We start from the raw sequence: 25,302 nt of genomic DNA on the forward strand, positions 1-25,302 counted from the left end.
AAACCACCGCCACCACCCAATATCACCACCACCAATACCACCACCACCAATACCAACAAAACCAATCCCAATACCACCACCAATACCAATACCACCACCATCACCACCACCAATATTACAACCAATACCACAATACCACCACCACTAATACCAATATCACCACCACCACTAATACCAATACCACCACCAATACCACCACCACCTATAACAATACCACCAATACCAATAACACCACCACCAATACCATCAATATCACCACCACCAATACCAATTCCACCAATACCACCACCACCACCAATACCAATACCACCACCACCACCATTACCACCACCACCAATATCACCACCACCACCAATACCACCACCAGCAATACCACCACCACCACCAATACGACCACCAACAATTCCACCACCACTAATACCACTGCCGCCATCACCAATACCACCGCCAATACCAATGCCACCAAGACCATACCACCACTAATGCCAATAACACCACCACCAATACCACCACCAATACCACCACCAATACCAATACCACCATGACCAATACCACCACCAATACCAATACCACCACCACCAATACCACCACCACCAATACCAATACCACCATCACCACCACCAAAACCAGTACCACCACCACCACCACCACCAATCCCACCACCACCAATGACACCACCAATGCCAATCCACCATGACCAATACCACGACCACCAATACCACCATCAATACCATCAATACCACCAATACAACCACCTCCAATACCACCACTACCACCAATGCAATCACCAGCAATACCACCACCACCAATACCACCAATACAACCAACACCAATATCATTACCACCACCAATACCACAACCACCACCAATACCACCACCACCAATCACCACCACCACCAATACCACCACCACCAAAACCACCACCTTCACCATCACCAATACCACCACCACCAATACAACCCCCACCAATTCCAGTACCATCACCAATACCACCACCACCAATACCAATAACACCACCACCAATACCATCAATATCACCACCACCAATACCAATATTACCAATACCACCACCACTAATACCACCAACACCAATACCACCACCACCAATACCAATACCATCAATACCACAACCACCAATACAACCACCCCAATACCATCATGACCACCAATGCCACCACCACCAATACCACACCACCAATACCACCACCACCAATACCACCGCCAATACCAACACCACCAATACCACCACCAATACCAATACCACCACCACCAATACCATCACCATCAATACCTCCACCACCAATACCAATATCACCACCACCACCACCACCATTACCACCACCACCAATACTACTGCCAATGTCAACACCACCAAGACCAATACCACCACTAATACCAATACCACCACCAATACCACCACCACCAATACCAATACCACTGCCACCAATACCACCACCACCAATACCACCACCACCAATACCAATAGCACCACCACCACCACCAATACCAATACCACCACCACCACCAATACCACCACCAATACCACCGCCAATACCAATACCACCACGGCCAATACCACAACCAATACCAATAACACCACCACCAATACCACCGCCAATACCAATACCACCAAGACCAATACCACAACCAATACCACCACCACCACCACCACCATAAATACCACCACCACCAATACCACCACCACCAATACCACCATCTCCAATACCACCAATGCCACCACCAATAACACCACCACCAATACCACCACCACCAATACCACCAATACCACCACCAACAATACTACCACCACCAATACCACCATCACCAATATCATCAATACCACCACCACCAACACCAAAACTACCACCACCAATACCACCACCACCAATACCACCATCAATAGCACCACCACCAGCATCAATACCACCAGTACCACAAATACCACCACCAGCACCAATATCACCACCAATACCACCACCACCACCCCCAATACCACCATCACCAATACCACCACTGATACCAATACCACCACCGATACCAATACCACCACCAATACCACCACTAATACCACTGAAAATACCAATACCATCATGACCAATACCACCACCAAAACCAAGAACACCACCACCAATTCCACCCATACCATCACCACCAATACCACCACCACCAATATCACCACCACCAATACCACTAATACCACCACCAATACCACCAATACCATCACCAATACCACCACCACCAATGCCACCACCACCAATACCACCACCACCAATACCACCACCAATGCCACAACCTCCACCACCACCAATACCACCATCACCAATACCAATATCAACACCCCTAATACCACCACCACCAATACCACCACCACCAATACTATCACCAATAACACCACCACCACCAATACCACACCATCACCACCAATACACTACCACCACCACCTCCACCACCAATACCACCAATACCACCACCACCACCAATACCACCACCACCACCAATAATACTACAACCACCACCAACACCACCAATACCAACACCACCAATACCACCTCTACCAATACCACCACCACCACCAATACCACCACCATCAATACCACCACCACCACTAATACCACCAAAACCAATACCACCACCACCAACAGCACCACCAATACCACCACCAATACCACCAACACCAAACCCACACCACCAATACCACAAATACCACCACCACCAATACCACTAATGCCACCAGCATACCACCGCCACCAATACTAATACCTCCATCAACACAATGCCACCACCACCAATACCACCACCTATACCAATACCACCACCACCAATACCACTAATACCAATATCACCACGAATACCACCACTGCCAATGCCAGTACACCCACCACCAATACTACCACCACCAATAGCAATACCACCTCCAATACCAATACCACCACCACAAATACCAATACAGCCACCAAAACTACCACCACCAATACCACCACCACCACCAATACCGCCACCAATACTACCACCGCCAATACCACCAATACCATACCACCAATATCACCACCACCAATACCACCACCACCAACACCATTACCTTAGCTCCGCTCACTGACTAGTAATAGCAGGGGCACTCTACAAGCTGCAGTTGAGACCATCCCTCCCTCCCTCAATGCCTGCCATAAAGGACAGCCCATCCTGCACCAGGAGGTGAAGCCAGGGCCCTACTACAGCTGGAGTGTTTTTTATTAGGCCAAAGATAGCAATGACATTACGCAATGCCACACTTCACACTCAAATCACGGAGAGGGCAGGAAATAACCCCTCCCGCTCTTCCTCGTGAGCTGCCACAGTGTAATCACAGAGCGAAAGGTGTTGGAGCGCTTTGTTAGTGTTTATAGCTTGGATCATAAGTAACTCTCACATCACACTTTGTGTTTGTGTAATTTAAACATCTTCTTCACAGCACTATTTATCACTAATTTGAAGATGTTGCAGGCCGGTCTCTTCCTCTGATATTTACAATCGAACAAGCGGTCGAGAAGGCCCTTTGTTGCAATGCAATAGGTCTCACATTTGCGAGAGTTTAAGCTATTAGTATTGTAAATGACAATGCCTTTTATTTATGTTTTAAAACCCAAAACATAAATAAAAAATATTCTCATTACAATGCCAATAGCTCAAACTCGCATGAATGCAAGACCTATTGCATTGTAAATGCTTGTTTGTGTTGTCATCCCCCTTTTGTTGCTGATTGTTATTGCTTTTAGAACTCTGCACATTGGGGCACTGCTTACCAGTACCCAGTGTATGTGCTCTGAACCGTAAAACATGAAGAAAGTGGCCAATCTTCGTTTGGTGTATGTCAGTCTTCTATATGACCTTAGAATATGGTGTAGAAACTGTACCCATGGTATGCAAAGTTAAATGTCACCCATGGGCTGCATCACTCATTGTGCCATTCCACTAGTGTGACATGGGAAAACATGGGTTCAGGCATAATGTTGTAGTCTGATTGCTATAATTTGAACTTGCAGTGCAGCCTGTTAAACTAACCCTTTATGGCAGGTGAAAAACTTTAAAATGTTATTTATATTATAAATATAAGTTGTTATTTTCAACACTTTCACCATGGTAAATAATATTTTCCATATTCCTGCTTCAAATTTGTAGAATACCTGACGTTGGTCAGAAGCAATTATCACTGGTAAATGGTTACTAAATTCAACAGTGAACAGAGCATAGAAATGTAGGCTGTCCAACGCAAACCAAACCAGTAACCAAGAAGAGCTAGAGTTCTGTTAACATTTTGACATCTAAGAATTAGAGACTGAGAAAGTCTTCCACTGATGCCACCCAGCATATAACCACATGAGAGTCACATATTTGCACTCACTGAGGGAGCAAAATTATACTTTGCTGGTGAAAATTAAAGATGCAAATACTGGCACCATCAAAGAAACAAGGTACATAGAAACCTATGGTGCATATGCACCCAGAAAAAAAGCTTGAAAGACACAATATAAAAATAGTATTTATTCATTTACCCGTCTGACTTGTTACACCAATAAAATATTTTACATCGTACCGTATTGTTGTTATTCATTATTTCACACTGCACAGATACCACTTTGGTACATTACATAGGATTAAACATCACCCACATTAGCTGTTCCGGTGTTTAGAGTGCAAAATATAGCAGTACATAATGCTGCACTAAAATGTATCTTTCAAAGAAACTGTGAGGCAGATAACATGTAGCTGTCTAGAGCTTAGAAAATACATCTTCAATTCCACAATGCAGAGTTTTTGTTTTTAGTATATGAGTTATTAAATATAGGTTGCCTGTTTATATGGATTCCTATCCAAATGTAAACCTACAGTACCTCATGGCTGAAGTTACTCCTTCATGTAAGGTAAGGCACTGTGCGTGAAATCAGGAAAGCTACACAATAATAAGATATTCTGTCTACGTCCCTTACCAATCAAGGAATGAAGTTCAGGATAATGCCACGGTGAAAATATTTATCTATAGAGCTCTATTAGGAACATTATTTACACAGTAGAGACCTATCACCTCTGCATAGTGAACAATCCCATGCCCTAAAAGCAATTGCTCTTTAACATGATTTGTGTAAGGTAAGGTCTCTTTTTTGCATGATCACCCCCCAGTTTTTGACAGATGCTCTGGTATTTCGCCTCTGCTGGACTGGGGCCCTGTTAACCAGGTACCAATGCATGTGCTCTGACCCCCTAAAACATGTGTAATTGGCTAATTGTTGATTGATGTATTTAACTTATCTGTAAGTCCCTAGTATATGGTACCTTGTGGCCCAAGGCCTTTAAGCTAAATGTCACTAGTGAAATGCAGCATGTATTGTGCCCCCAGTAGAGTGGGCAGGTAAAAAATGACTCTAGGCTTGCCACAGCAGCCTAGCATGCCAGTTTTAAAACTGCCATATAAAAAATGAAATATAAAAAGTGAATAAGAAAAGTAAATAACATCTACCTTATAAAACCAACAAATCGAAAAATAAGATTATCATATAATTTGAACAAATAATAAAACATTTATTAGAATAAATTAAGAAACTAAAAATCGAATTATAAAAACAATATTTAAACACCACATGAAAAAGAACATGATTGCACAATATTTCACACAACGCTATTAAACTTTTAGATATTTACAATGTTGATATTAATGTTGCAAATAGAAAAGCGATATTGGTACCAACCATTGTGCCTTCCTTCATATACATCTTCTCACGATATTCTGACTGCGATATTTAGTACCATAAACATTCTGCCCTCAATATTAAGGATTCACGCCAGAAAAATGTTGTGACTTCTTTTTTGTTTTTTACATTGATGTTTAATTATTGATTTTCTCATCTCGCCTCCTACAATGAAGTGTGATTGCGGCGAGGAGGGAAGACGCGTGGTTTACATGCAATATTACTTTGCAACAACAGATGGCAGCATTAGATAAGAAACATGGTTATTGCAATAAAACTGTCCAGCACGTGCTCTAAAAACTATCACAGTAAAAAGTGAATCTTCATAAAGGCACTCTAAATAAATATGAAATTACCTAATAATTAGGGGTGGGCGGAATTTGCGGAATTAACCTTCGCAAATTATCGCGAGAATGTTTAAAATTATCGCAAACAAGCAGAAATATCGCAAAGATGCGGAAGTTTTTTTCCGGCATGTTCGCGAGATTTTCTGCATGGTTGCGGGTCGCCAACTTACCCATGTGGTTGCTTGCGGGCGCGGCCATCTTGTTTTGAGTTGTTCTCGCGGTGCATGATCGCGAGAAGAAAGACGTGATCGCGCGACGCATGACGTCACTGCGGGCGCGAACTGTCGCGAGACAGCGCAAATGGCTAAAAACAATACAACATCTCATGGAGAACGCGACCGGATCAAGAATACTTGTCGGCGAACGCAGGGATTCAGGTAAGGCGATCGCGCGCGCGCGAGAATGTATCATTTTACAGCGCGAGCAAGAAACAAATTATCGCCAAGCTGCGGAAACCGGAATTTTTGACATTTTCGCGCTCTCCGCGGAACGCAAAAATGTCAAATTATCGCAATTTCCGCGAACGGAACGAAATTTTTGCCCAGGCCTACTAATAATCTGAACACGTCGAAATTACGCCGCAATAATATCTATTTAAGTATATTATTGCTCACTAATCTTCGAGTCGGTAGGCAAGCACGTTTAGCATTCCTTGACTCATTTGTGCTGTTAAACACACCTGGCTCAAAACCGTATTGGTCTCCGGGGCAACAGAGGGCGTTACAGTCCTTGGTAGGAATACCTATATATTTTGTTGGTTTTCTTTGTTTTAGCCTTTATTTTCCTCAATGTCGATGAGAGTGAGATTCAAAGTAGACAATTTTTTTCTGAGTAAAAGATGTTGCTTTTTTCTGTTAAAAAACACATTTGAGCTTCTTTAAAGAGACTTTCAATGGACTATTACTTTCCTGTATCTCTCACCGAGTCCCTTGTTCATCGAAGGCATTGAAGGTGTGCCCTATCTTCTGGCTTTAGCTGCTAAAAGTGTAGTAGGGGCAGAGACAGCGATACCTAGAGAATTAGGAGCACATTGCACCCCTATTAGTGGCAGGTCAATTCAAGAACAGTCGAAGGCAGAAAGAGCTGCGACCCCTGGCTTGCCCCTTGCAACCCCTTGCACTGCCTTTGCGGCCCTTGGCGTCAGAGGTGGCAAAATCAGTGCCCGGAAGACAAGGGTACAAAATTAAGGCTGGCAACAGCAAAGATTAACAAAAATGAAAGACCAATCAGATGGAGAAACAATGAGGAAGCCAAATAGGTACTAGCCAGAAGGCAAACCTAGGAACAACCATATACCAAATCTGATTCTGTGGGAGGCAAGAAAACCCCTACCAGCAGCAAGAAAGTCTACCCCTACCAGCAGCAAGAAAGTCACTATGTAAGCACTCAACAGAGATCAAAGTAATAGATGGATGCCCAACAGGTCAGCCAACAGATAGTCACCCCGATCCCAGATTTGAAAATCTTACATATCAGAAATGCCTTTTTTTACGTCGACACTAGCAGCAGCAGCGCATACGCTGCTCACTCTGGGAGACTGCTGTAGTAGAGTATGGGAGAGAAGCAGCGCTAACTCTCTGCCCATATTTTTCATTGGCTTGTGTCATTGTCTTTCATAAATGCTGCCATTGGATTAGTTCATAGGCTTGTTAGTCCCTCCTTAGTACGTCCTTGTCTTCTTTTGTAACCTCTCATGGTTACTGGCCCCTTTACTTTGGTTGTTACACGGGACCTGTTATTTAGTCTGTAAGCACTATTTACTTTATTAAGTTTCTCTCACAGCAGGCCGGACATGCGCTGCTTCAGCTGAAACTGTTTGTGTGTTTTTTAAACGGCACGGCCGCCTCCGTAACATGGGCGCCCACTTTCAATCACTTTAACCCGGCATTATCTCGTGTCTATTTCTACCCCCCAAGTAAAATGGAGTTAGAAACGATTAGCGAATTAAGTCATGTGAATTCCAGGTAGCACATAATCGTGTGCTAATGGGCTGAAGCTGACAACAGCATATCTTTGTTACATGTCATCTGCACTAAAGCCACCTGATGGGTTGTATTCAAAAGCCTGTTTTATTAACAACACCATCAGCACCAATACCACCACCACCAATACAACCACCACCAATACAACCACCACCACCACCAATACCACCAACACAAATACCATCAACATCACTACCACCGATGCCACCACTACCAATGCCATCATCACTCAAACCACCACCACCAACACCATCACCACCAATACTATCAATACCACCTCCACCACCAATACCACCACCACCACCAAATCCACCACCACCACCAATGCAATCACCACCAATACCACCACCACCAATACCACGACTACCCCCAATACTACCACCAATACCACCACCATCAATACCACCACCACCAATACCACCTCCACCACCACCAATACCACCACCACCACCAATACCACCACCACCAATACCACCACCACCAATACCACCAATTCAACCACTATCAGCAATACCTCACCACCACCAATACCACCACCACTAATACCACTACCATCACCATCCAGTTCACCACCAATACCCCCATCAAAACCACCGCCACCACCAATATCACCACCACCAATACCAATACCACCACCACCACCAATATTACAACCAATACCACAATACCACCACCACTAATACCAATATCACCACCACCACTAATACCAATACCACCACCAATACCACCACCACCTATAACAATACCACCAATACCAATAACACCACCACCAATACCATCAATATCACCACCACCAATACCAATTCCACCAATACCACCACCACCACCAATACCAATACCACCACCACCACCATTACCACCACCACCAATATCACCACCACCACCAATACCACCACCAGCAATACCACCACCACCACCAATACGACCACCAGCAATTCCACCACCACTAATACCACCGCCACCACCACCAATACCAATGCCACCAAGACCATACCACCACTAATGCCAATAACACCAACACCAATACCACCACCAATACCACCGCCAATACCAATACCACCATGACCAATACCACCACCAATACCAATACCACCACCACCAATACCACCACCACCAATACCAATACCACCATCACCACCACCAAAACCAATACCACCACCACCACCACCACCTCCAATCCCACCACCACCAATGACACCACCAATACCAATCCACCATGACAAATACCACGACCACCAATACCACCATCAATACCATCAATACCACCAATACAACCACCTCCAATACCACCACTACCACCAATGCAATCACCAGCAATACCACCACCACCAATACCACCAATACAACCAACACCAATATCATTACCACCACCACTACCACAACCACCACCAATACCACCACCACCAACCACCACCAATACCACCACCACCAAAACCACCACCTTCACCACCACCAATACCACCACCACCAATACAACCACCACCAATTCCAGTACCATCACCAATACCACCACCACCAATACCAATAACACCACCACCAATACCATCAATATCACCACCACCAATACCAATATTACCAATACCACCACCACTAATGCCACCACCACCAATACCACCACCACCAATACCAATACCATCAATACCACAACCACCAATACAACCACCCCAATACCATCATGACCACCAATGCCACCACCACCAATACCACACCACCAATACCACCACCACCAAAACCACCACCTTCACCACCAACAATACCACCACCACCAATACAACCACCACCAATTCCAGTACCATCACCAATACCACCACCACCAATACCAATAACACCACCACCAATACCATCAATATCACCACCACCAATACCAATATTACCAATACCACCACCACTAATGCCACCACCACCAATACCACCACCACCAATACCAATACCATCAATACCACAACCACCAATACCATCATGACCACCAATGCCACCACCACCAATACCACACCACCAATACCACCACCACCAATACCACCGCCAATACCAACACCACCAATACCACCACCAATACCAATACCAATACCACCACCACCAATACCATCACCATCAATACCACCACCACCAATACCAATATCACCACCACCACCATTACCACCACCACCAATACCACTGCCAATGTCAACACCACCAAGACCAATACCACCACTAATACCAATATCACCACCAATACCACCACCACCAATACCAATACCACTGCCACCAATACCACCACCACCAATACCACCACCACCAATACCAATAGCACCACCACCACCACCAATACCAATACCACCACCACCACCAATACCACCTCCAATACCAATAACACCACAGCCAATACCACAACCAATACTAATAACACCACCACCAATACCACCGCCAATACCAATACCACCAAGACCAATACCACAACCAATACCACCACCACCACCATAAATACCACCACCACCAATACCACCACCACCAATACCACCATCTCCAATACCACCAACCCCACCACCAATAACACCACCACCAATACCACCACCAACAATACCACCACCAACAATACTACCACCACCAATACCACCATCACCAATATCATCAATAGCACCACCACCAACACCAAAACTACCACCACCAATACCACCACCACCACCACCAATACCACCATCAATAGCACCACCACCAGCATCAATACCACCAGTACCACAAATACCACCACCAGCACCAATATCACCACCAATACCACCACCACCACCCCCAATACCACCATCACCAATACCACCACTGATACCAATACCACCACCAATACCACCACCAATACCACCACTAATACCACTGAAAATACCAATACCATCATGACCAATACCACCACCAATACCAATAACACCACCACCAATTCCACCCATACCATCACCACCAATACCACCACCACCAATATCACCACCACCAATACCACTAATACCACCACCAATACCACCAATACCATCACCAATACCACCACCACCAATACCACCACCACCAATACCACCACCAATGCCACGACCTCCACCACCACCAATACCACCATCACCAATACCAATATCAACACCCCTAATACCACCACCACCAATACCCCCACCACCAATACTATCACCAATAACACCACCACCACCAATACCACACCATCACCACCAATACTACTACCATCACCACCTCCACCACCAATACCACCAATACCACCAATACCACCACCACCACCAATACCACCACCACCACCAATAATACTACAACCACCACCACCACCACCAATACCAACACCACCAATACCACCTCTACCAATACCACCACCACCATCAATACCACCACCACCACTAATACCACCAACAGCACCACCAATACCACCACCAATACCACCAACACCAAACCCACACCACCAATACCAAAAATACCACCACCACCAATACCACTAATGCCACCAGCATACCACCACCACCAATACTAATACCTCCATCAACACAATGCCGCCACCACCAATACCACCACCTATACCAATACCAATACCACCACCACCAATACCACTAATACCAATATCACCACCAATACCACCACTGCCAATGCCAGTACACCCACCACCAATACTACCACCACCAATAGCAATACCACCTCCAATACCAATACCACCACCACCAATACCAATACAGCCACCAAAACTACCACCACCAATACCACCACCACCACCAATACCGCCACCAATACTACCACCGCCAATACCACCAATACCATACCACCAATATCACCACCACCAATACCACCAATACCACCACCTCCAATACCATTACCTTAGCACTGCTCACTGACTAGTAATAGCAGGGGCACTCTACAAGCTGCAGTTGAGACCATCCCTCCCTCCCTCAATGCCTGCCATAAAGGACAACCCATCCTGCACCAGGAGGTGAAGCCAGGGCCCTACTACAGCTGGAGTGTTTTTTATTAGGCCAAAGATAGCAATGACATTACGCAATGCCACACTTCACACTCAAATCACAGAGAGGGCAGGAAATAACCCCTCCCGCTCTTCCTCGTGAGCTGCCACAGTGTAATCACAGAGCGAAAGGTGTTGGAGCGCTTTGTTAGTGTTTATAGCTTGGATCGTAAGTAACTCTCACATCACACTTTGTGTTTGTGTAATTTAAACATTTTCTTCACAGCACTATTTATCACTAATTTGAAGATGTTGCAGGCCGGTCTCTTCCTCTGATATTTACAATCGAACAAGCGGTCGAGAAGGCCCTTTGTTGCAATGCAATAGGTCTCACATTTGCGAGAGTTTAAGCTATTAGTATTGTAAATGACAATGCCTTTTATTTATGTTTTAAAACCCAAAACATAAATAAAAAATATTCTCATTACAATGCCAATAGCTCAAACTCGCATGAATGCAAGACCTATTGCATTGTAAATGCTTGTTTGTGGTGTCATCCCCATTTTGTTGCTGATTGTTATTGCTTTTAAAACTTACCAGTACCCAGTGTATGTGCTCTGAACCGTAAAACATGAAGAAAGTGGCCAATCTTCGTTTGGTGTATGTCAGTCTTCTATATGGCCTTAGAATATGGTGTAGAAACTGTACCCATGGTATGCAAAGTTAAATGTCACCCATGGGCTGCATCACTCATTGTGCCATTCCACTAGTGTGACATGGGAAAACATGGGTTCAGGCATAATGTTGTAGTCTGACTGCTATAATTTGAACTTGCAGTGCAGCCTGTTAAGTTAACCCTTTATGGCAGGTGAAAAACTTTAAAATGTTATTTATATTATAAATATAAGTTGCTATTTTCAACACTTTCACCATGGTAAATAATATTTTCCATATTCCTGCTTCAAGTTTGTAGAATACCTGACGTTGGTCAGAAGCAATTATCACTGGTAAATGGTTACTAAATTCAGCAGTGAACAGAGCATAGAAATGTAGGCTGTCCAACGCAAACCAAACCAGTAACCAAGAAGAGCTAGAGTTCTGTTAACATTTTGACATCTAAGAATTAGAGACTGAGAAAGTCTTCCACTGATGCCACCCAGCATATAACCACATGAGAGTCACATATTTGCACTCACTGAGGGAGCAAAATTATACTTTGCTGGTGAAAATTAAAGATGCAAATACTGGCACCATCAAAGAAACAAGGTACATAGAAACCTGTGGTGCATATGCACCCAGAAAAAAAGCTTGAAAGACACAATATAAAAATAGTATTCATTCATTTACCCGTCTGACTTGTTACACCAATAAAATATTTTACATCGTACCGTATTGTTGTTATTCATTATTTCACACTGCACAGATACCACTTTGGTATAATACATAGGATTAAACATCACCCACATTAGCTGTTCCGGTGTTTAGAGTGCAAAATATAGCAGTACATAATGCTGCACTAAAATGTATCTTTCAAACAAACAGTGAGGCAGATAACATGTAGCTGTCTAGAGCTTAGAAAATACATCTTCAATTCCACAATGCAGAATTTTTGTTTTTAGTATATGAGTTACTAAATATAGGTTGCCTGTTTATATGGATTCCTATCCAAATGTAAACCTACAGTACCTCATGGCTGAAGTTACTCCTTCATGTAAGGTAAGGCACTGTGCGTGAAATCAGGAAAGCTACACAATAATAAGATATTCTGTCTACGTCCCTTACCAATCAAGGAATGAAGTTCAGGATAATGCCACGGTGAAAATATTTATCTATAGAGCTCTATTAGGAACATTATTTACACAGTAGAGACCTATCACCTCTGCATAGTGAACAATCCCATGCCCTAAAAGCAATTGCTCTTTAACATGATTTGTGTAAGGTAAGGTCTCTTTTTTGCATGATCACCCCCCAGTTTTTGACAGATGCTCTGGTATTTCGCCTCTGCTGGACTGGGGCCCTGTTAACCAGGTACCAATGCATGTGCTCTGACCCCCTTAAACATGTGTAATTGGCTAATTTTTGATTGATGTATTTAACTTATCTGTAAGTCCCTAGTATATGGTACCTTGTGGCCCAAGGCCTTTAAGCTAAATGTCACTAGTGAAATGCAGCATGTATTGTGCCCCCAGTAAAGTGGGCAGGTAAAAAATGACTCTAGGCTTGCCACAGCAGCCTAGCATGCCAGTTTTAAAACTGCCGTTTTGACCCGTCAAAGCCACCCTTTTAACTGGTCCAAACCTTCCTTTTTAATACATATAAGTCACCCCTAAAATAAGCCCTAAGTGCCTATAGCAGGGTGCATTGTATGTAAAAAGCAGGGCATGTGTCCTTAGGCTTTACATTTCCCGGCAGTGAAAAATTTCCAAAGTAGTTTTTCCCTGTGGCAAGGCTGGCTCTCCCACAGAAAAGCACTAGATTACTTTATAACACCCTATAATTCATAACTTCTGTTTGGAAATAGCTAGAACCATGGTTCAAGGACTCACATTAATAGGAATTTAAAATCCAATCTGATGGTTGAGTGACATTTTAAATTACTATTTGTAAATATTGCTTTCAGAAGGTTGGCATTTTCTGGCCTAAAGTCTCTAGTAGCCTTTTCAGTTGTTATCCCCAACTTTCACCTGGCAGTCTGCTGGGAGGTGTGAAATGCTCCCAGAATGAGAACAAAAGGGCCTTGGTTGGGAGGAAGTGTGGCCTCCCCCCCCCCCAATCTCAGGGGAGGGGGGGAACTTGTTTCAGAACTGGTTTGCAGGGATAGCTTCTCATTTTCACAGCCACAACTCATGGTGTGCCCAGAACTCTGACCAGGGGAAGAACAATTCTGCCATATTGACTTTTGGGAGAGTAGAGCACGGTAGGATCATTTTGGGCCAAACCCTCAGGAAATGATGTAAAGTTGGGTATGGTTTCCCCTAGGAACATTCTTCCTATTGGACAGGGAGTTTCTTTCACCCACAAGCTTGTGCCAGGAATGAAAGTGCACCCCTGGATAATTTCTTCAGAACAACTCTGGAACTGTGGAAGACAGAAGAAGCACTGCACCTGCTGTTCAACCTGTGAGAGAGACCCCAAGGGCCAAACCTGCTCCCACTTGTACCCAGGACTGGGAAGTGGACTCCAAGGGTCAGTTGGCTGACCTCCTCTTAAGCTACAGGGACACAAAAGCTGAAAGAAGCCCACCTTCCTGAAGAGCCCAAACTGACAATTTCCAACTTGTCTTGCCCTCGACCTTGCTGGTGGTTATCCATGGAGTGAGTCCTGACCCTGATGGTGACCTAATATCCTGGGGTCCTTGGATAAGTGTCGGGGTATACTCCTTCTGCCTAATCCTAAAAGCTGGGATTTAGAAACATTTGGAAGGATTATTGCAAAAAGAACCAGAGGCTATCACTGGACTGCCACTGAGCTGCAGTCGCCAACGTCGAACTGACGGTTGGTCTCAGCTTCCCGGTTTGCTCCACTTAAAGGATCTTCACTTTCAAAAAAGATTCAAAGTCCAAATGCAAAGGACTTCACCGTAACCAATGCCTTGCAACAACCCACTGACAACTTCGCCTTATTGGAGTTTTCCCCCTTTAAAGTAGAGATCCTCAAATTTGCCACTAGAGCTGAGGCCCCACCGAGATTCTGCTCTCCAGCCATCCAACTAGTTCCTCCTCAGATATATCTGGCATTCTGACCTGCTGACGGTCCCTTTGACAAGAAAAAGTCAGAAGGGAGACTTTCCACTGGACCGAATGTACTGCCTGTATCCAACCCTCTCTCTATCGCGGTCAACCCTGCATCTGAGTTTTTGTTGTTTTGGTATCTATTTGCTCATTAAAATGTTCTCTATTTTTATAAATGTGATTGGGATTTTTATTGTGTTGTGACATTTTAACCGTTTTTGTACTGGTAAGTGCTTTATACATTTCTCCTAAATTAAGACTATCTGCTCTGTGTCACAGCTACTAAGAGTCCTTCTGGTAAGGGCTAGTGCGAATATTACTTGAAGAGGACTACCATCCATTTCAAACTAACAATCAATTTTCTCAAAATATGACAGGCATTAAGAGGCAATATTCAGTAACCCACAAGAGAAAAAAGCATTGTCAATGAGAATAGGTCTCGCCTATGCGAGATCTATTGGCTTTGCCAATGTTTTTTGCCATATTGCACAGCAGTGCAGTAAGTCTTTGTAGATATGAATTTGTGTCAAAATCCATGGGTGGATGCACAGGAACTCCCATGCATCATCCATGGTATGCCTCCTTGATGCAAAGTAACGCTTGGCAGTGTGTTGTGTAGTGTTACTTTGGGTTACAATCTATTGCAAATCGTGTTGTGCGTTGGATTGTAAATACCAAATTAACACTATGGTGGTTATTATGATAGCGGGTGGTGGCGATCCGCCCGCCAAAACCTACCTCCTGCAAGACTTTTCCCCCGGCCACATTACGATGGCAGGGGGGACCCCGGTGGATGGGAAGACCGCCCGCCATTTTTCCGACGGTAGGCAATCCGCCCGATTGCCTACTGGGCGGAAAAGCCCAGTTATATGGTGGCAGTGCCTTGCAGGCACCGCCATCCATATTATGATCATTGCGGTGAACTGCCTTTCCATGGCGGAGACTCTGCCATGGAAAGGCAGGCGGTTTTGTTTCTGGGGGCCCGTTGTGGGCCCCCAGTTTGTTCGGGGGGTGGGGGGTGCTCAGGGGGGTACCTATGGTACCCCTCTGCATTGTCATGGACATGGTGGCAGGCACCTTGCGGTTCCTGTCACCTTGTGCATGACAATGCACACGGTGCATTCCCAGCACTATGGCGGTCTGTGCTGTGGGCACCGCCCGCCACAATGCTGGGAATGGAGGATGCCACCACCACGGTGGCATCCTAATTGCAGGTGCGGGACCGCCGCACCACTGGCGGCCGGTCCACTCACTGCTAGTTGGCCCCTTTGTGTCTGGTCTGCATTACAGGAAGTGACATCACATATGATCCTGCCAGCACAGGAAAGGTTCATCACAAATTTCACCCTGATTTCGAACTGCTTCACACAGACTTAGAAAAACAGAAATAGGCATAATTTAGTGTATGAAAAATAGTACTCTCCCTTGTTACACATGTAGATCAAGGGGTCAGTGTCTATATCTTTTGCTTGAACTGTGGCTGGCACATAGGAGGATACAATTACAGCCACTCTACCCCTGCTGCTGTTGATGATCATTTATGGGGTGGCCCTCAAGCTGTGCAGTGAACATGCATTGATGCAATGCTAAGTAATGCACATGTATTAAGCAGCAGCGAAGAAAAATATTATCCAAGGCAGAAAGTATCATGTTATCTTGCATCACAGGACTAGCTGTACAGAAAGCAACCATCTTTCTTGTACAGTAAGAAATATAAAAAGGCCAGGGCACAGGCGAGGTGGAGATTTACTGAAAAACAATGCAGTTCAAGAGGGAGGGTCCAAGGGAAAGGTTTTAAAGACCACTAAGGATTATATCCCCAAATAACTAATGGCAAATACAAAGAAATCCTAGGGTCTAATCATGTACCAATAGTGTATATAAATTAATAATACTCCTTTATGAAGAATGTATTAGATAAACATAAGAGTTGTGCTCATAAGATCATCCAAGGGCAGATCCCTTTCTAGGACGTAATCCCTCACTCACCAAAGGTGACATGCTTCATCATAGGGATTCTCCTACCAAAGGAAACACCTAGTTCTTTTGAGGGCTACAACCCCCTCACTGTGAGGGAGGAGCTCTGGGATGTTTTGTTGGAGTGTGAAGGGTATCCTAAACCCACCTATGATGAGCCAAGTGTATGAGTGAGGTCGCAGCGCAAATTAATCAACAATGTGAAAAAGATGTGAAATAGTGGGTGAAATCTAAAACTGGCTAGTGGGCACGAAACAACAATTTAATAAAGATATGCCTACTGTGAGGATTAAAAAAGCAGTGCACCAGCGGTATGGATTTGAACCGCTATGGTGTGATGATTATTGGTCAACATGTTTAAGCCATAATGATCCATAATCGGACCAGGCTTTCGTCAGGACCTTAACAATTAATGCTGCTGCTGAGATACAGTGAATGGAACAAAAAAACTATTGAATTAAGCAAAAAAAAGGATATCCAACCAAGATATAATGTTTGGTCTGTCAATATCAAGGTGTCATGATACCTGCGGACAAAGAAACATAATAATTGTCAGATATGTAGTGAACAATATGATTAAAATAAGTCGTAATTAAAGGATCCACAAAGGATGAATACATTAAATGAAAACACCTTACCCGCTATTGCTGGGTACACAACCTCACCTCTACCTGGCAACCGCTCAGGAAGGTAGCACCGCTCTACAGAGGTGGAGATTTAGACTTGTGCTGATGCAGAGTATCAGGATTGTCCCTAATTGATTATATTTTATGCACAGAGATTCCTAGTGTACGCTCAGACAAAACGTTTCTGATGTGCAAGTGTGGAAGTCTACTTAATTGTTCACTCATGACTGTTTGTTGAAAATAAGAAATGTCTTCAAAGGGATTCCTCAGGTGGTGGCTATAAGGGTGAACATGAGGAAGAAGGTGTTTTTTCTGAAACAGTTAAAATGTCAGTGAAAAATTCATAACATTAATCCATATGGATATGGAAATAAAATATTTTTCTTACTCTATTTCTTATTCTGCAACATTCAATGATTTCCTGAAGACATACTCAGCTTTCACTTAGGTATCTGATCTTAAAGTATAAAAAATGCACATAAAAAAAACAGAATAGGCCATATGTAAGAAATTGGGTTACTGGTTGAAGTGGGTGAAACCTTACTCAAGCAGCAACTACAAATCTCTGTTAGGGTGAAGTCACAAACAAACCCTAAATTAACCAGTGCTTAACTCTCTGGTAGGTTGGCACAGAGCAGTCAGGCTTAAATTAGAGGCAGTGTGTAAATTATTTATGCAGCACTTCAAACAGTAATAACATGAAGTGCAGCACAAGAAAATCCTTGCACCAATTTAGAAAAATAGAGTGACATTTAAAAAGTAATTTAAGACCAAAACGATAAAAATCCAATCAGAACTGGAGATATGCAATTTTAAAGTTTCAATTGAAAATAACACCAAAAAGCACTAAGTGCCAACTGTGGTTATCCGATTGTGCTGTACCATGATAGAGCATGCCCTAGCTATAGGGACCCAATTAGGCCAGCTGAACAAGAGTACCTTAAATCCTGGTTGCAGAGCGTTACGAGGTCCTGCATCAAGGATGGGTCTTGTAGCTGAGGTGATGCAAGGTTCTGGTGTAGCGATGCGTAGTGCAGCGGTGATTCCATGGAAGCTGCAAGGCTGTGATGTGAGGTCCTGCATTGTCATCAAGCATGCTGATGATGAGGACCTTGCGATGCGAAGTCCTGCGTCGAAGATGCTTCATGCACCAGAAGGTTCTGAAGAAGCTGCGGGGCTTGCAATGCGGAGTCCTGAATCGGCATCAAGGCTGCCATTGATGAGGGACTTGCGATGCAAAGACCTGCATTGAGGATGTATCACACAGTGGTGGTTCTGATGAGGCTGTGGGCTGCGTAATGAAGTCCGGAGTCGGGGTTGCAGCACACAGCGGCACCAATGCAGAGTTTTTCCGGAGGTGATGTGTCACACTGCATTGGTTCTGCTGGGCCACAGTTGGGCTAGCAGAGCACCTTCAAGTCCTCTTCAAAGGGTCCAGAACTAGGGTGGCACCACTTGGGGCACAATACTCACAGCAGGCTGAGTCCTGGTGCTGGGATCAAGGTGGGTGAAGCCTGTTCTGTACCTTAGGCTTATGATCAGGTCAGCCATCTTGCCCTTGGAGACACTCTGGGGTCCTGGGCTCAAGATGCAGGACCACTCCTTCTCACTCAGGCAGCAGGGTAGCAGCGTGACAGTCCTCCTTGCAGCAAAGCAGCACAGCAGTGCTTCTTCTGAGTCTTCCACAGTGAATTCTTACCAGTATAAGCCTGGTTCTAAACATTACAGTATACTGTGCAGTTTCCTTAACTGCCAGGACTGAATGAAGGTGTCCTTCATACCACAGGCCACTAGAAACATATATTTTTTATGTAACAATTCTTGCTCACAGAGTCCCTGTGTCATTAGGTATTTTTCTCCACAATCACATCACACCAGCATGATGTGAGTTTCTCTTTTGTATCAGCCAGTAACAAGCTACGACAGACATGACAGCCTTGAGGACAACATAGCCTGTGCATTACAAGGACATTCATAAGGGACAAGGTAAATGTAAGCCAGTTGCAGGACCCTTTAGCCTGTGCAGTGCTAGTACATTCATAAGGGACTAGGTAAACGAAAGTCAGATGCATGGAGCAGCATGTCTACCAAACTGCAGCTAGCAGCTGCATTAAGAGCCCTGAAGTGGGTGCAGACAACCATTGTGCCATTCCTGAGTCAGTGCATTGGAAGATAGAACAAGATTAAGGCACAGTGAGCAGACATCCTATAAAAAGCCACAAAGACAACTTTATTCCTAATAAACACATAGAGGATGCTTGTGAGCTCAATCATCCAAAAACAACAGTTCCATTTCTCTACCATCCTTTTGGACCTCCCAGCAGCGTTCGATACAGTCAATCATTCATCCTTACTGGAATCTCTCAAGAATCGTTCTGGCCTCAATGGCACTGTCCTAAACTGGTTCACCTCCTATCTCAAACACCAAACACAACAAATTAAAATTAACTCCTGACTCTCTAACTCTACTCTTGTCTCTCTCGGTGTCCCCCAGGGCTCAATTCTCTCTATATTTCTGTAATATTTGTGTGTTCTGTTAATCACTGGCTCTTGATAGATTTAATTATGAGTGTTCCTCTGTCACACCTCCCTTATTTTTTTTCTAAATGTATGTAATCCTAAAATTTGTTTGCCTTTCTCCTGATTTGATGTTGGATATTCTCATATCTTTGATTGTATTTGACATTTAATATGATACCTCCGGATCTAGCCAGAGCTATATAAAACCTTTTAAATAAATAAATAAATAAATATCATCACAGGTGGAAGAAGCGTTGATGCTCAATAAACACTATGAGGCAATTATAACATGTAAACAGTGAAACCCAGGTTCTGTGAAACTTGTGAAAGTTCAAGTCCTTTGTGTCAAACCTGCAATCATCTCTCATCTCTCATGTCTCTGGCACAGGGAGGGCACAGAGGTCCTACTGTTACCTGGGCCTTAGCTGCCTAGTGACCCCATGCAATGTCAGACACCCTCAGACATTACTGGACATCAGCATCCTGCAAGGTCCATAACCATAATGGCAAAATCGAAACTGTTAGTTCCAGCATGTAGTGTGCATTTGGTTAAACATTAAGGACTAGCTGTAGGTGCCATATGGCATGGGTCAATTCACAAACTGTGGGCCTGGGAGACATTTCTCTAACACATAAACTAATTGGCCAGAGTAACAGTTCATAAATACAATGACATGAAAGGGTAGGTATGGGGCAGGTGCCTGAACTGGGATTAGATTTGCATAAGTAGACTAAGGCTGTCATCACTGGCACCTACTGATATCAAAGGGGTGAAAAGATTGAGGTATTTGGGGGGACTGCGATGGGGGAGGAAAAGGAAAATGAGCAGCACGTGGTGATCAGATACTCACACCTGGTTTTCTGCTGCTATTCCTCTCCTCTGGAGGCCCTCTATATGTATGCATGTATATGTTCTTTAAATAGGTGAGTCTTCAACTCTTTCTTAAAATGCAGCAGTGTTGGGGCGGTCCTGGTGAATACAAGAATGCTGTTCCAGATCCTCGATGCATGGATGGAAAAGGCATGTTGTCTTGTTTTTTTCTTTTTTTACTTCTTAGTCTGATGGTGTCCTGGCTGAGGTTGTGGTGGAAAAGCACCAGAGATAGTGAGCTTGTCTGCAAGATAAGAGGAAGTGCTGGTTGCGCTGGTTTTGTAAAGCATGTAGTTGGTTTTGAAGCTTGGCAAGGTGAGCCGATGGAGTTCTATTATGATGGAGGTGAAGTGGTCATATTTCTTCAGCCCCTGGAGGAGACATGCTGTGGCATGTAAGATGCCTCTTAGGGGTGCCAGTGTGGAGTCTGGGTGGCTATGGAGCAGGACATTATCATCTTTCCCATGCAAGAGTACAAGAGCTTGAATCGCAGATCTGAAGTTGCATTTTGGACTAAACGGGTTGACTGTCTTTGTTTTTTGGCAATGTGTTCATTGAGGCAGAGGTTTGTGTCCAGGGTGAGTCCAAGTGATTTGGGATTTGACAAGAGATGCGGTTCGAAGCTGTCGAGGTTCATGTCATTGAGCCAGGTTTTTACTGTATCTTGTTTTCTGTTCTTGATAAATAATTACAATTCTGGGCCTGATTTAGATCTTGGAGGAGGACAATACTCCTTCAGAAACAGGACAGATATCCTGTCCACTATATTATGATCCCATTCTATCCTATAGAGATAGTATTACAGCGGATGGGATATCCGTCACGTTTCTGATGAAGTATTCCATCCGCCAAGACCTAAATCAGGCCCTCTGTCTTATTTGGGGTGAGCTTCAGGTAGGCACTGTACATCGAGGTCTGGAGAAGGTGTAAGCAGTGTTTGAGGAATTGGATGCCTGAAGCACAGAAGACTTTCAAGTAGAGTTGAGTATCATCAGCAAATTCTTGATGCTGTGCGTAGAGCACCAAGAGGTTCTGTGTAAATGTTGACGATGACAGGAGACTGTATAGAACCCTGGGGGACTCCACATGTGATATGGATCTTTTGTAACCTGGATGTGTCCATGTGAACAAACTGATCCCAGTTAAAAAGGTAGTAGGAGAACCAGTGAAGGACATTGCCGGTGAATCCCATTCGCAAGTTGAAGGTGCATATCAGGGTTGGATGGTCAACTATGTAAAAGGCATCTGAGAAGTCCAGAAATATCAGAAGGCAGGGATTATCATCTGTGGTCAAGAGGCCTTCACCTACGATCATCAATGCTGCAGTGTGATCTTATGCCAGACTGTTAGTCATGCAGGAGACGTTTAGCATTGATGTGATTATGGAGTTGAACATAGACTCTTTTCCAATGATCCCGCCAATGAATGGTAGTTGAGTGATGGGCCGGTAGCTGGCAAGGTCATCAGGGTCTAGTGTAGGTTTCTTTAGGACTAGGAGGATCTGACCAGTCTTGATAAGTTCTGGGGAGATGCTTTGAGTGAGGTATTTATTTACAATGGTAAGTTGGGGTAAGAGAGCATCCCCAGAGAGACCTTTGATGAAGGCTGATGGTAAGACATCATCTTCATTAGAAGTGGCCATCAGGGAATTCAGAATGTCTGCCAGATCTAGCAGGGATAGGGCTTTGAGGGTTGACTATTGCAGGATTCTACAGAAAGGGGTTGGTGTGAGAGATGAAGCAGATTTGATATGATGAATGTGCTGATGGATCTTCTGTATTATTTCACTGAGGGAGAGACTAATGGCTTTGTACTTTTCTATAGAGTGAGGATTTGGTGGGTCAGCAGGTGGTGAGGCAGTGCTTGTCTTGAACAGTGTTCTTCTTCTGTTGGTGGCCTCATAAATGGTTAAGGTATAGCACTTTGATTTGGCTCATGTGATGAGCTGTCTGTGTGTTGTGTGGTGGGTCTTTAGTATCAAGAGGTCCTCTGGATTACTGGTTTCTTCTATTTTCTTTCCTGTCTTCAGATAGAACATATTTGTCAGCAAGGTCTTTAGAATAACAGAGCCTTAGCTTGCTCTTGCATGTTATAATTGGGGCCTGGACATTCACATAGCTTTCCAAAAAATGTTGAAGTTGCATTGAAGGATGTTGGCATTGGATGTGAAATTGATGGGGTAAGATATGAGTTGGATATTTGTTGGTAGTACACTGAGGAGGGAGGTAGGGATTGCAAAGTGTCAGTCCAGTCCATGGGTATGGGTGGTTTGTACTGGATTGTTGGTGATGTTGAGAAGACACGTTTGTGGATGGGGCCTTTGAAGTATGTTGGTTGTGTGACATGCTGTACTATGCTGAGTGTATCAATGAGAAGTTGAAGAGGGTGCTCCTTGATTTTTCAGCTTGCATTGTCTTGCTGTGAGAACAAAATGAGCACAAGGTTGATGGTTCAGTAGTTTGAGGGTGTGTGTTAGAGGGATGAGTATGTAATTGGGTCTATGTGCTGTGTGAACACTACATGAATGCTTGGGTTGTCTACAGCTCGGTGCGAGGGTGGGGACTGGCAGTATGAGGTACTGGGTGAGGTACGTGATTATATTCTCATCTTGCATTTTTCACTGGAACAGGGGTTCTGGACCAAGGACTTTTCAGGCACTAACAGGCCCAATCAGGCAATGCCCTTGTCTGTGTCCGCCATTTTCTTGGGATGCCCAGGGAATGGGATGCCCTGAAAAGTGATTGAAGTAGGAAGATTCCAGGAAAGTATGTCACTTCCTTTGCACATGGATGATGGGTAATGCAGTGATGTCACTTCTTGTGCAGATGGATGAATTGAAATTAAGCCCAATTTCTTGCCTTCTTTTTTTAAAAGCAGTTTTGGCTGGAAACCAGTGATGTCACTTCCTATCCAAATGGTTGATAGAAAATCCAATGCTGTCACATCCTGTGGAAATGTATGATGGGGAAACAAACCCTCTCCTCCTCTCCAACAAATACATTCCCAAATTAAGTCCAGCCTGAAGGAAGATGGAGAGTTTTGGATAAATGGAACTGTTGGTAGTGAATTGTAAACATGACACTGCAGTTCATTTACCCTTATATGTGGTTGCTCTCCTCACATACTACATAGTAACATAGGCAATGGGGTTTCCACAGTTCCTGGAAAATACACACCTCCACTCTCTTTCTTAAGGTTACCAGAAAACTACATGTTACCAAGTACACCATGGCTGGCAGTAACCAGTACACACCATGGGTTGTATTTCTGATTGCCCTAGGTGGACCCAACAAGATACATCTGAACTCCCCGTGACACTGCCAACTCCTGATCACAAAGGGGTGAATGCCATTGACAGGATTAGGCCATAGGTGCACGTGCTGACTTCCATGGTTTGTTTATCTCATTTTGTCTTGATTGTCTCTTTGTGTGGCTGCTCATCAAAACTTGCCCTTAGAATCCTGTCTGCCTGTAATGAGTCCCTGCCTTCAGATTGTCCCTCTATTACTTCAGGGTACTCCTTTCAGAGAATTTACTTCAGCCGCATTTCTCTTGTGCCGGCTTCTAGGTTACTATTCGTCACTCCAAAAGTAAACTCCTTAGATCATGCACACTAGC

Source organism: Triturus cristatus, chromosome 8, assembly GCF_964204655.1.
Source record: "Triturus cristatus chromosome 8, aTriCri1.1, whole genome shotgun sequence".
Classification (NCBI taxonomy): Eukaryota; Metazoa; Chordata; class Amphibia; order Caudata; family Salamandridae; genus Triturus; species Triturus cristatus.